Here is a 14,315-nt window from a genome sequence, read left to right on the forward strand (position 1 = left end):
AGTGGAGAGAGAAGTGGAGTGTGGAGTTCTGCGCTCGGGTCCCCACCGACGCCGGCGGCCAGGTGGCCAGGGCCAGTCGCTTCGCCCCCCCAGGCGTCAACTCTCCGTCTGCGGAAAGGGCAGCTTTGTCCCCTTCGCGCCCCTCGAGGCCTGGCCCCGGGCGCCCCGTCGCAGGCCGTGTGCGAGGAAGGAGGTCACTGACGATGCTTCCAGGCCCTCGTTTCACAGACGAGGGGATTGCAGCCAAAGAGACGGCTGCTGCGGGGGTCGCCGGGGCGGCTCCGCGTGGCCCCTGCGCCCTCCCGGCCGTGGGCTTCCCGCCGCACTCGCCGCCCCCGGGCTGCTGGCTGGGGCCAGGGCGCCTCTATCTCCCGCGGCCGCGGCGTCTCCGAGTCTTGGCCGCCCGAGCGCTGGGCGTTATCTGCGCTCGCCCGGCCGGGCCCCTTCCCGCCTTCCCGCCATCCCGCCGGGCCAGGGCCGCCGTGGCGACGGGCAGCTCCCGCCTTATCGGCCGCCCCCGCGAGCCCGCGAGGGGCCCGCGCCTCCTCTCGGCCGACCCCGCCTGGCCCTCCCCGGGGTGCCCCTCCCAGGTGCCCCCTCTCCCGGCAGCTCCCGGCCCTAAGATGCCCCCTCCCCGGGCTGCCCACGCTCCCTAGATGCCCCCACGCCGGGGCGGCCCCCTCCCTGGCCAAGGGGCGCCGAGTCAGAAAAGAGTTTTCCTCAAATTTGTTCTTTCTTTAAAAGACAAGCCTAGCTATGCTTCGTTCCATTTCAGCCACATTTTAAACGATTTCACAAGAAAGGCAAACTTCTGCAAAACAACACAAGAAACAAAAGCACCCAACCCAGAAACCCACCAGGCATCAGGGCTGTCAGGGAAACCAAAGCCCTTTATTCACCAGCTCTTTCTAAAATGCTCCTGCTGGGACTTAATGTGTTAGATGTGGCAGCCTTGGAACTTCGGTTTCCTCACCTTAGTGTCTGACTCTGTAGGGCATGAAACTCCCCGCAGTGCTGGTGGCAGAGAACATGGGTGCAGCCCTCTGTCATAACAATTTGGCAATATAGATGGAAAGCCATAAAATATTCATGCCCTTTGACTCAGTAATCTCACTCTGGGAATGCATCCCAAGGAAACAGTTCAGCAGCAGCAAAATAAAAAGCAAGTATGGGTTCATCAATGTGTTATTTGTAAAGTTGGTGAGCAAATCTTTCAGTGAAAAACTCGAATACATCAGTGGCATGGAACTGGGCTTGAAACCGGCACAGCCACCTATGGACCCTGGGAGAGGGGCTTAACATGGCTGATTTTCTGTTTCCCTATCTGGAAAGCAGCTGGCTCCAGCCCTCAGAGGGCATTGGTGAGAATGCCAGGAGACAACCCAGGAAGGCAGTTAGTACAGGGTCTGGAATAGAAGAGGAGCCTAGCAAATGTTTATTTGCCTGGTCTCCATCCTTACAGAAATGAAAGTATGGAATATTTCAAGTTACAATGTAAATACCGGAGAAAGTATACATGGTGGTTAAGAGCTTGGAATTTTTGAGACCTTGGACTGGGTCAGAATCCTAGCTGCACCATATGTGTGATCTTGATAAGGTGTACTTCCTCACTTACAAAGAAGGATAATAGAACCTGCTTGGTGGTATTTTGAGGGTTAAATGAGCTGATATGCACGACGTGTTTGGGTCTGTGCCTGGTAAGTAAGAGACACTCAATAATCTGTTGCTACTATTAAACAATAATAGTAGCAACTACACCAGCCTGGCCAACATAGTGAAACCCCGTCTCTACTAAAAATACAAAAAATTAGCCAGGCATGGTGGCACGTGCCTGTAATCCCAGCTACCTGGGAGGCTGAGGCAGAAGAATCACTTGAACCCAGGAGGCAGAGTTTGTGGTGAGTTGAGATCGCGCCACTGCACTCCAGCCTAGGCAACAGAGTGAGACTTCGTCTAAAAAACAAAACAAAACAAAAACTACAAACAACTTCAATGTCTAAAAATACTCCAAGTTAAATAGGTGACTTTCAGTGGAATATGATGGAATATTGAAAAAGAATGGGACAATCCATGTAAGCTAATGAGGAAGGAAGTACATGATGAGTGAAGAAGCAAGTTGCATCCATCTGGACAAATCGTCAGAGACGTTTGAACCAGAATGACTCCATCTTGAATATGTGGCTGTGTAAAATAAGGCTGGGACCTACTGGGCTGCATTCCCAGGAGGTTAAGCATTCTAAGTCACAGGGTAAAGTAAAAGGTTGGCATGAGATACAGGTCATAAAGACTCTGCTGACGAAACAGGTTGCAGTAAAGAAGCCGGCCAAAACCCACCAAAACCAAGATGGTGATGGGAGTGACTTCTGGTCGTCCTCATGGCTTATTATACACTAATTATAATACATTAAGACACTCCCACTAGCTCCATGGCAGTTTACAAATACCATGGCAACACCGAGAAGTGACACTATGTGGTCTAAAAAGGGGAAGATCCCTCAGTTCTGGGAATTTCTCATTCCTTTTCCAGAACACTCATGAATAATCCATCCCTTGTTTAGCATGTCATCAAGAAATAACCATAAAAAAGGGCAACCAGCAGCCCTTGGGGCTGCTCTGCCTACCGAGTAGCCATTATTTTATTCTTTTACTTTCTTTTTTTTTTTTTTTTTTTTTTTTTGAGACGGAGTCTTGCTCTGTAGCCCGGGCTGGACTGCAGTGGCCGGATCTCAACTCACTGCAAGCTCCGCCTCCCGGGTTTATGCCATTCTCCTGCCTCAGCCTCCTGAGTAGCTGGGACTACAGGCGCCCGCCACCTCGCCCGGCTAGTTTTTTGTATTTTTAGTAGAGACGGGGTTTCACCGTGTTAGCCAGGATGGTCTCGATCTCCTGACCTCGTGATCCGCCCGTCTCGGCCTCCCAAAGTGCTGGGATTACAGGCTTGAGCCACCGCGCCCGGCCCTATTCTTTTACTTTCTTAATAAACTTGCTTTCACTTTATGGATTTCCCTTGAATTCTTACTTGTGCAAGATCCAAGAACCCTCTCTTGGGGTCTGGATGGGGACCCCTTTCCAGTAGCAAAATGACCTAAATATATAAAATTAGACAGTAAAAGTATAAGAAAAATATTCAGTAAAATTCTTGTGTCAGTGTATAGTCTTGGGAGTAGGAAGGATTTCCTCAAACAAACCAGGAACGCAGGACCATATAGGGAAAGATAGACAGATTACAAAATGTTTAAATGTCTACCTACATGAGTTTTGTTGTTGTTATTGTTGTTGTTGTTTGTTTTTGAAACAAGGTCTCACTTTGTCCCCCAGCCTGGAGAGCTGGGATTACAAGCATGAGACACAACGGCCTGGGCTTACTTACATGTTAAGAGACTCCATAAGGCCGGGAGCGGTGGGTCACACCTGTAATCCCAGCACTTTGGGAGGCCGAGGCAGGTGGATCACCTGAGGTTGGGAGTTTGAGACTGTCCTCTTCAACATGGAGAAACCTCATCTCTACTAAAAATACAAAATTTGCTAGGTGTGGTGGCGCGTGCCTGTAATCCCAGCTACTCAGGAGGCTGAGGCAGGAGAACCACTTGAACCCGGGAGGCAGAGATTGCGGCAAGCCTAGATCGTGCCATTGCACTCCAGCCTGGGCAATGAGAGCGAAAATCTGTCTCGAAAAAAAAAAAAAGAAAATAAAAAGACTCCGTAAACAAGTCCAGACACAATAGTAGATGGGAAAAAATATTTGTTATGTAGATAGATAAAGCATTCATATCTTTTATATACAAAACCCCTACAAAATAATTGGGAAAAGTTAAACAATAGAAAAACAAGCAAAACCACGTCAAAGAAGAGGAAATGCAAATAGAAGCATAAACATGAGAAAGGCATTCAACTTCCCCACTTGTTGGAGAAATGCAAATTAAAAATATAAGCAAAATACCATTGTTCTCCAAATGCTAACTATTCAAATAGAAATGGACATGTTCTTTGCCCCAGCAAGCCCACATTGGAGACTCTATTCATCAAATCTAGCCCCCCACCTTTTTTTAAACTGCAGCGTCCATAGTGACAATCTCAGTGTCTACGTCTAACAGTATGAGGGGATAAATTTGATTGCAACCATTTTGGGGAGGGAATATGTTGGAACTACTGAGAATGAGCTCGTTGAATTTATATGCAGTGACTTGTGAGGTTGTCTGTGATATTCTATTAGGTTAAGAAAAGGCAGCTATGCAGGTAAGGTGTGTATGACGTATGATCCCATTTTGTGCTTTAAAAAAGTGTGTGTGTGTAAGATGGGGGAGGCAAGGCTTCACCAGGGTAGACACAATCATGTGTTATGCCATGACATTTTGGTCAATGACAAATTGCTTATATAGAGTGGTCCTAGAAGATTATAATGGAGCTGAAAAATTCCTATTGCCCGGTGACATCATAGCCACAGTAAGGTAGCGCAATGCATTACTCAAGGAATTATGGCAAACTGGTGTAAACAAACCTACTGCGCTGCCAGTCATATAAAAGCATTTCACAGCACTTTGGGAGGCTGAGGCTGGAGGATTGCTTGAGCCCAGGAGTTCAAAGACCAGTCTGGGTAATACAGGGACACCCCGTCTCTACAAATTACAAATAAAAAATACAATAATTTGGGTGTAGTGGCATGCGCCTATTGTCCCAGCTACTCAGGAGGCTGAAGTGAGGATCACTGGAGCACAGGAGGTCGAGGCTGCAGCAAGCCATGATCACACCATTGCACGCTAGCCTGGGCAATAGAATGAGACCCTGTTGCAAAAACAAAAAAAAGTTTTTTAAGTGTATCACATACAATTATAACACATAACACTTGATAGTAATAATAAATGACTGTGTTACTGGTTTATGTATTTATTGTACTATAATTAATATATCAATATTTTAGAGTTACTCTTTCTACTTATTAAAAAAAAAGTGGTTTTTTTTTGTTTGTTTGTTTTAATAAAATAGTCTCAGACAGGTCCTTCAGGAGGTGTTCTAGAAAAAGGCCCTGTGGCTTGGAGAGGTGTCTCACGCCTGTAATCTCAGCACTTTGGGAGGCCGAGGCAGGTGGATCATTTGAGGTCAGGAGTTTGAGACCAGCCTGGCAAACATGGTGAAACCCCGTCTCTACTAAAAATGCAAAAATTAGCCGGGCATGGTGGTAGCTGCCTGTAATCTCAGCTACTTGGAAGGCTGAGGCAGGAGAACTGCTTGAGCCCGGGAGGCAGAGGTTGCAGTGAGCAGAGATCACGCGACTGCACTCCAGCCTGGCGACGGAGCGAGACTCCGTCTCGGGAAAAGAAAAAAAGAAAACCACACTGTTATCATAGGAAAGGACAGCTCCATGCCTATTATTACTCCTAAAAGACCTTCCAGTGGGACAAGATGTGGAGGAGGAAGACAGTGATGCTGATGATCCTGACCCTGTGTAGGCCTAGGCTAATGTGTGTATCTACGTCTTAGTTTTTAACAAAAAAATTTCAAAAGTGAGAAAAAAAGTTAAAAACAAAAAAGCTTATAGAATAAGGCTATAAAGAAAACTTTTTTTACAGTTGTACAATGTTTGTTGTATTTTACAAAAGTCAGAAAGTTAAAAAATTAAAAAGTTTACGAAGTAAAAGAGTTACAGTAATACATTAAGCTAAGGTTAATTTATTGAAGAAAGAAAAATATGTTTTCATAAATTACATTATATATATATAGCCTATGGGTACAGTGCTTAGAGATCCTAAGTATATAGTAATGTCCTAAGCCTTCACATTCACTCACCACTCACTCACTTAAAAAAAATTTTTGTTTTTGCAACAGGGTCTCATTCTGTTGCCCAGACTAGCGTGCAATGGTGTGATCACGGCTCACGGCAGCCTCGACCTCCTGCGTTCACGTGATCCTCACTTCAGCCTCCTGAGTAGCTGGGACAATAGGCGCATGCCACTACACCCAAATTATCACTGGCTCACCCAGAGCAACTTCCAGTCCTGAAAGCTCCACTTGTGGTAAGTGCCCTATATAAGTGTATTCTTTTAGATCTCGGCTCACCGCAACCTCTGCCTCTTGGGTTCAAGCCATTCTCCTGTCTCAGCCTCCCAAGTAGCTGGGATTAAAGGCATGCACCACCATGCCCAGTTAAGTTTGTATTTTTAGTAGAGACAGGGTTTCTCCATATTGGTTATGCTGGTCTCGAACTCTTGACCTCAGGTGATCCGCCCGCCTCGGCCTCCCAAAGTGCTGGAATTACAGGTGTGGGCCATCGCGCCTGGCCTTTAAATCTTTTATACCATATTATCACTGTACCTTTTCTATGTTTAGATGCACACATACTTAACGTTGTGTTACAATTGCCTATAGCAGTTGGCACAGTACCATGCTGTACAGGTTTGTAGCCTGGGAGCAGTAGGCCAGACCACACAGTCTAGGTGTGTAGTAGACTCTGCTATCTAGGTTTGTGTAACTACACTCTGAAGTTCGCACAGTGACGAAATTGTCTAATGACACATTTCTCAGAACATATCCTTGTCATTAAGTGACACATGACTGTATGTCGGTTATGTTTGTATGAGCTTTTTAGGGAAAGGTGGCCGCGTATGTGATGAAAGAAAGCAGCAAGTGCTTTTGCTCATGTTTTAATTGTTTGACTTTTTCTATGTAATTTGTAAGAGTTCTGGACCTGGTTAGGCACCGTGGCTCACGCCTGTAATCCCAGCACTTTGGGAGGCTGAGGTGGGTGGATCACTTGAGGCCAGGAGTTCAAGACCAGCCTGGCCAACGTATTGAAACCCCATCTCTACAAAAAATGCAAAAATTATGCAGGCGTGGTGGCGAGTACCTGTAATCCCGACTATTCAGGAGGCCGAAGCAGGAGAATTGCTTAAACTCAGGAGATGTAGGTTGCAGTAAGCCGAGATCATATTACTGCATTTCAGTCTGGGCAACAGAGGGAGACTCGTCTCGAACAAACAAACAAACAGAAAAGAGTACTGCCTATGAAGGATGTACATCCTTCCCTGCTGGAGGAAAGATTCCTGCCAGCCTGTTCTTGATGGTTCCATGGATCTCCAGGTGGTAGGAAAGAGAGGTGTGGCCTTTTTTTGGTCCCCATTACCCTGTGACATTTGGCTTGTTGCAATAGCATGTCTTGTTATGGTAGACTGAGGGAAAAAAATGCAGTTAAATACATTTGAACACAAGAACAGAAAAGAAGAAGTTGCAAGGCAATATGTACCCTGGGTTTCAGATTTTGTGAAAAAGAACAGCCTGTGTTTATAAATATGCAGAAGGGCTGGGAGAGGACACGGCCAACTACGGGAGGTCACTTCTAAGCAGTGGGGTGTGCTGAAGGGGATTGTAACTTTTACACACCTCTATTGTTTGGATTTTTTACAATGGGCATTTTTACTTTTGTAATAACAAAACAATAGCATATTTTTTCCCTTGAAGTATAAGGTGCTATTTGTGTATTGTGATTGCAAGGAGTGGGGGATGTGGACAAGAACAGAGATTGGGTTAGGACAGTGGGACCCCTCCCCAGTATTTGAATGTGGTAGATTGCCATCAGGTAAATTCTGAACTGGCGTCTCTGCATGGCAGGATAAGCAGACCCAGGGGAAGGAGGAGGGAGTCCCACCTTGGGAACTCCAGTAGCACAGACTTCAGGAATGACACTGTCGGTCCACCCAGCCCTCCAGAGGAGTGTGATAACTCTCTGTGAGTCTGAGGGGCAGGAACGCCTCAAAGAGTGTTGGATTTCACCATGTTGTGAGGAAGGGCATCCTGGAAAGATGGAACAGTCAACAATTAGCATTTGCTGTGTGATGGGACTGTTCTAAGCAGTTTATTTTGTGTGTGTGTGTGTGTGTGTATGTATGAACACACACATGACTATATATATAAATTCATTTAATCTAGCAACACATCTATGAGACAGGGATTACCATTATTATTATTCCCACTTTATAGATGAGGAGAGTGAGACTCGGAGAAGTTAGATAACCTATCCAAGGATACACAGCTAGAATGAGGAGGGGCTGAGTCAGGAATGACGTTCATGACTCCTAGTTGGAGAGAAGGCTGTGTGTGCAGGGAAGTTTTGCTCTGCTTTTATCAGGAGAGGGTCCTTTGGTGAAGGGGCAGCTACCCAGAGCTCTAGGCCTTCAGGAGCCAGGTCATTAATCCTCTCTAAGCTGTGCCTGTGAAATGAGGACAAGGATTTTTGCTCCCCTAATTTCCCTTTCAGAGCTGGCGCCCTGTGCTGACAGCAGAGAGTATTCTCAACTGTGCAGCAAAGCACCGGGGCGTCGGCGTGGTGGAGCTGCTCTGGGGTCGGGGGCTCTCCAGACGCTCAACGCTAAAGCTAGATGTTTCCTCAGGCTTCAGTCAGCCCAGAGGGATGTGGGGGCCTCAGGACTTCTTCCTGCACAGCTCTCCCTCTGCAGGAGCCAGTGCAGGTCAGCATGGAAGGCCCTGGAACAGCCATGCACCCAGAGGGTCCTGGGCAAAGCACCTGGATTCCTGGCTGCACCCCTGCTAGCTGTGTGACCTTGGGCAAGTGCCTTACCTCCCCAGAGGCTTTGTCTGCCTCATTGAGTTGTTGTGAAGATTAAATGAGTTGATCTGTTTGCGGTGCTCAGAACAGTGCCTGGCCCAGAGTAATTTCTACATAAGCAAGACTGTTGTGTTTATGCTTTAGTAAATACTTAGGAAACCTCTAGGTGCCAGGCACCATGCTAGGTGCTGGGAGACTGGGATGGATGAGGCAGGCCTCTTCCCTGCCCTCTCGGATCTCTGTGTCTAGTCAGATGACCAACTATTCTGGATTACCTGGGCCTGATGGCTTTCCTGGGACATGGGAGTATCACTGCCCAAACCGGGAAGGTCACTGGCAAAAGGGCAAATTGGTTTCCCTACATCTAGTAGGGGCACAGATAATTGGACAGGTCTTCCCAAGAAGACACGGTAAAGAAGTTCGGGCTGTCATGGAAGCAGCGGACAGGGGAAGACTGAAGCCTGGGCACCAGGGAGGGCTCCTGGGGTAGAAGCGTTTGAGCTGAGACCTAAGGATAAAAAAGGGAATGAGCAAAGGAGGAAGGTGTGTGAGGGTAAGGGGCGTGGAGGAGAGTGTCCTGGGCAGAGAAATGGCATGTGGGCAGAACCGGAGGCCAGTGAGAAAGTGGCACAGGTGGACTCAGGTGTGCCCAGAGACCTGGGCCCGTGTGCTGAGACATACTCTTGTAAGTGCTGAGAAGAGGACTCAAGGGGCAGCATGGCAGGGAGCTACATACACGTGGATACATATATGTTTGTATAGCCACAGATCACCTCTCACAACAGTGGTTGCCTCTGCGGAGAAGTACTGGGGCGGGGGTGCTGGAGAAGTGGGACAGAAACCCTATGGAGCATTGTAAGCCATGAGAATGTAATATCTGCCCCAAAAGATAAAATAATCTGAAGTCACCGCCTCGCATGCCTGGGCTCACTCCCACGCCCAGCTCATTCCGGCAAGGGGGCCTGGAAACAGTGGCTGCAGGGGCCCCTAGCAGGGGCTGACCCAGCCTCAGGGGCACCAAGCTGGCCTAGGAAGGGGAAGAGGCCACAGCCACACTGTCTGCCGCCCGGGCCGAGCTCCGGCCTCCCCCAGGCCTGCGGCAGACAGAACTAAACAGGCTGGCTTATCAGCTGTCGCCACTGCGTCCCACCCGGCTGAGCCAGGCTCCAGCCGCCAGGAAAGTGGCCCCCAGTTTTTTGCCAGGGATAGCATTGGCCCAGGGTGGGGAACCTGTGGGGGTGTTTTCCCAGGGTCAGTCTGGGATGGGTGGGGGTGTCTGGTAGGTGTGTAGCGGCAGTGGCCGGGAGACCGGGGCCCCGGGGATACTCTGCAGAAGATTTGCTGTAGACTTTTAAAGAATTAATTTTTGGTATTATTTTAAAGTAATTCAAGAACCCATTCTCTTTAAAAAAAAAAATCAGGCTATATTTTAGTGTGTGAGTCGTGAATTCCTCCGCTGGAAACAGGCCTGTGGGGTGCCGGGTCTGGGTGTACTGTGTCGTGTACACGTCCTCATTCAGTCTTCACGACGCCAGGAGGTGGGCACTGCTGTGCTTATTTTACAGATGAGCAAACCGAGGCTCAGCCCAGTGAAGGTTTGTCCCCAAGACCCCAGGACAGGGATGCGGCAGAGCTGGTTTCCCGCCACCTTCCCATCCTCTTCCAAGGGCCCCCAGCACCTCCTCATTGAAAGGTGGGGGCACTGAGGCCAGAGGAGGAATGTGACTGGGCAGGCATCCTCTGGCCTCCCTGGGCCTCAGTGTCCTCCTCTGGGCAATGGGTCAGACATTCTGGCCCTGCTCCCTCTGCGGGCAAGTTTCAAAGATGGGCCAGGGACTGTGTGTCTCTGTGCAGAGGAAGGAAGGGATGGAGCACTCCTTCTGTGTTTGTTTACCTCTCTTCCCTGGATCCCAGGAGCCCCAGTGGGGTGGGCGATTGCCCCCAACCACTGCCTTTGTCATACAAGGCCTGTCAAGTCCCAGGGGTTTAGTCCCCAGAAACAGCAGGCCTGGCCTTGCTCAGCTGCCCCCTGGCTTCCTGCCCAGGGAGACCAGACTGCGCCTGGCTGGGCCAAACCAGAACTCTGAGAGTGGGGGGTAGCAATGGAAGGGGGAAGAGAGAAGGAGGAAGCCCCCATAGCTGTGAGACAGTTTGGGCAGAGACTGCTGGAGGCTGGGGGTGGGTGTCTGGGAGCTGAGGGACAGAGTGAAGGCAGAGGGTGGACCCACCACTGTGAGGGGCCCACAGGCACCCCCACTCAGCTGGTCTGACCTCGGACTCACTGCCTTTCTCCAGACCTGCCCCAGCTCTTGGGAGTGCACCATCCACCTGGGTCTCAGCTAGAAATCTGGGTGTCCTGCAGACCCCTCCCTTCCCAGGGACAACCAGTCACCAAGTCCTGATTCTCCTGTTTCCCCAGTATGGCCGCAGCCTGGGCCAGCTCTCCATCCCTTGAGGAGCTCGGGCCTTTCTTCCTCTTCTCAGGACCCTGACCGCTATTCCCCAGCAGGCCTCTCCTGCCTTCAGTCTTGTTCACCACTCCCTACACACACACACACACACACACACACACACACACACATGCACACGCGCAAATGTGCACTTCTCCTCCCTAGAATCCCTAAGTTCTAGCTCCAACATGCAATTGGACCCCCTGGTTGAAACCATTTAGTAGCACTCCACTGCTAGAGGGAGTGTCTGAGCTCCCAGCCTGACCCGTGAGGATCCCTCCCCCAACATGCCATCCATTTTGTCAGCTTTGCCCCCTCACAGCTCCCTGCTCTACCCCGGGAAAAGCCTCCCCATGCTCTAACTCAGGGTGTTTCTTTCCTGGCCCCAGGCCTTTGCTCTGCCCTGGCTGTCTTCTCCCTAGAAGGTCCTCCTTGCCACCCACTCTTGACTCCTTCCCCAGATACTACCCCCCTTCCCCCAACACCGCTCCTACATGGCTCAGAAGGGGGTCCACACGTGGGTGTATACATTGCAAGGCAATGTGGGAAGGGTTCTGACAGATGATTGCCTGTCTGTCTCCTTCTTGGGACTGGGTATTCCTTGAGGGCGGGGCTGGGCCTTTCATCTCCTTGGGAAATGGCCAGGAACTCAGTAAGAGTTTGTCAAATGGGTAATAAGAATAGAATGAGCCTGTTGCTGAGCACAGGGACATCAGGGACATCAGGGTTCCCCCTTCAGAGGCTTCTGCATGGTGTGGGCCTGAGGCATTCCATTCTGGTGGCAGACACCCTCCTGGAGTGGCCTTGGCCGACCCCAGCCCAGAGCATCTCTCAGGGCAGGTCCAGCCTGGCAGGACTTCCTCTTAGTGGGGGCACCCCGGCCCATGCAGCTGTTCCCTGCGGCGTCATCATCTTCCCGAAGATGTTCCCCAATAACTCCCACGGTGTCCCTCCCTGGCTCGTACCCCCCCAGCAGGGAGTCCCCACTCCTCGGCCGCCCTATGCCTCTCCAGGCTCTCCTCTCCACAGCCCAGGCTCCCGCCAACACCAACAAACAGAGGACAGCCTGCTGCTCCCTGTGCGCCCCCTTGTTCTCACCCCAGAGCCTTGGCCTTCACTGTAAATGCTGCCTATAGCTTCTCCCCAGTCTTTCCCTTGGTCCAAAGCCTGCCCCTCCCTCAGGCCCCACTGAAATGCAGCCTCCCAGAGGTCCCTCCCCAGATCCCCTTGTTGGCCAGTGCTTAGCTTCCTCTGCTGTCTGCTGGAATTATTTATTCTGGGCTGATGTCCCTGTGAGCCTGGAATGGAGCTTCCTGAGACTCCGTCCTGTCACTGGAGGTGCTTTTTCTGTAGATTGGTGCATGGAGATTTGCCATGCCTCAGAGACAGGGAGGCTCAGGCTCAGGTCTTTGAAGCCAGCCTCCCTACTCCTGGCTATAAGGCCTTGTGCCAGTGTGCACCCTACACGGTGGGGAATTCAAGCAGCTCTCCTTCTCCTCCTGCTCCCCAACTCCTCCAAGGGCAGCCACACTCACCCCGATTCCTGTCCTCAGCCTTTCATATCTTGGTGATAGTGACTAGCACCACCTGTGCTTCTGTGTTCTGGGCAACCTGCTCACTTAACCACTGCATAGGGGCCAAACTGTTTAATCCGCACAATGCCCCTGCAAGGTGTCCAGCCTCCCCTAACATTGGCAGGACCCAGCGCCCACCTACTGTATGTCTAAATATTTAAAAGCTATAAACCAAACCATCTTCCTGCCTTGACAAATGTAGCTAATGTGCTTTCAGAATGCCTGGGAAGGACAGGCTCAAATTCAAAGTTCTTGAAGACCTCAGAGTTCCTCACCAGGATGGGTGGCATGGACAAAACTGGCCCCTCTCAGCCTCCCTGCTTCCCTTTCTACCTCCAGCTCTGCCCACACCTCCTACAAACAGGTGGCCCTGGGCTATTCAGGGCCATGGGGAAGGAATTGTGGGTGTCTGGGGCTGGAGTGTGGTTGGGAGCCAGCGGGGTGCAGGCTGTGGGTGGTGTGTCCCCTTGGCCTAGCAGGCTACCTGCTCCATGAGGGGGCTCGTCCAGAGGAAGCATTGTCAGATCTAAGGCACTACTAGAGGGGGATTCGATCATTAGCTCCATTTTTCAGGAGGGAAAACCGAGGCTTGGAGAGGCTAATTCCCCACCGTGTAGGGTGCACACTGGCACAGACTCTTCTGCCGCTGCTGGTATGCAGATGCTGGTAACATGGCCTCCTTTCTCCTCTATGGGTGCTCATCCCGCCAGGGTCATCGGGTAGGGCCTCACTGAGAGGTGTTGCTGTGCTGGCCAGAGAGGCGTCTCACCATGTCACAGGGAGGCTGTTTATGTAAGGGAAGAAAGCTGTTAGGCCCTGGGACAAGAATCGAAGCTAGTACTTCTGTTCATTTTATAATTTTGGAAACTTACTATTATTGTTATTTTACTGTATAGCAATGTATAGTCAGACCATTGTCAAAATGTTAACACATAGAGATAAGCCAAGGGAAAAAAAGCCACTGGCATTCCCCTTGCTGGGACAAAGCCATCACGAACATTATTTTGGGGTTTTCTTACACTCCAAGGGCTGAACCTAGAATTGTTTTTGGATAAGGCTTTGGAAAAGAATTCTAGGTTCAGCCCTCAGGCTGTAAGGAAACCCCAGTCTCTGTGGGTTTGAAACTCTGCGATGAAAAGGTTTAATTCTAGAAATGTCTCCCTGGTCCTGTCCTCTCCCTGCCCATCCCACATCTCCCTTCCTGGGTCTGCTCAGCCCTTCCGACCTAGCCTCTGCCTACCCCTGAATTGCCTGGCTCGGTCCAGCCCCCAAACCTTTGCTCAGGATACGAATCAAGATAAGCAACTGACCAGGCCAAGAGCTCATCTGAGCTGACCCCTTTTTTTTGGTGGGAAAGTTTTACTTGGTGGGAAAGCGGGGACACACAGCGATGTGGTGGCACTGCTGGGACAAAGGCTGAAACCTTCTGACTCCCAGTCCACTGCTCTTCCCCATAACCTATAACTGCTTGCCCTCTGTCTGTCTGATTCCTCTCCGTCCATCAAACCTCCTGCCTCCTCCAGGGAGCCTTCCTGACTGCCATATGAGAAGCCTCTCCCTCCCACAGCTCACTGGTCATGATAAATAACATACTGAACACTTAGGCACAATTCTAAAAACCACAGAATAACCCTATTATCCCCATTTCATAGATAATGAACCTGAGGCTTTGAGACACAAAGTAAATTGCCGAAGATAATCCGGAGTTGATAGTGGCAGACCAAGCCCTTCAGA

The sequence above is a fragment of the Chlorocebus sabaeus genome, chromosome 26, assembly GCF_047675955.1.
Source record: "Chlorocebus sabaeus isolate Y175 chromosome 26, mChlSab1.0.hap1, whole genome shotgun sequence".
NCBI lineage: Eukaryota > Metazoa > Chordata > Mammalia > Primates > Cercopithecidae > Chlorocebus > Chlorocebus sabaeus.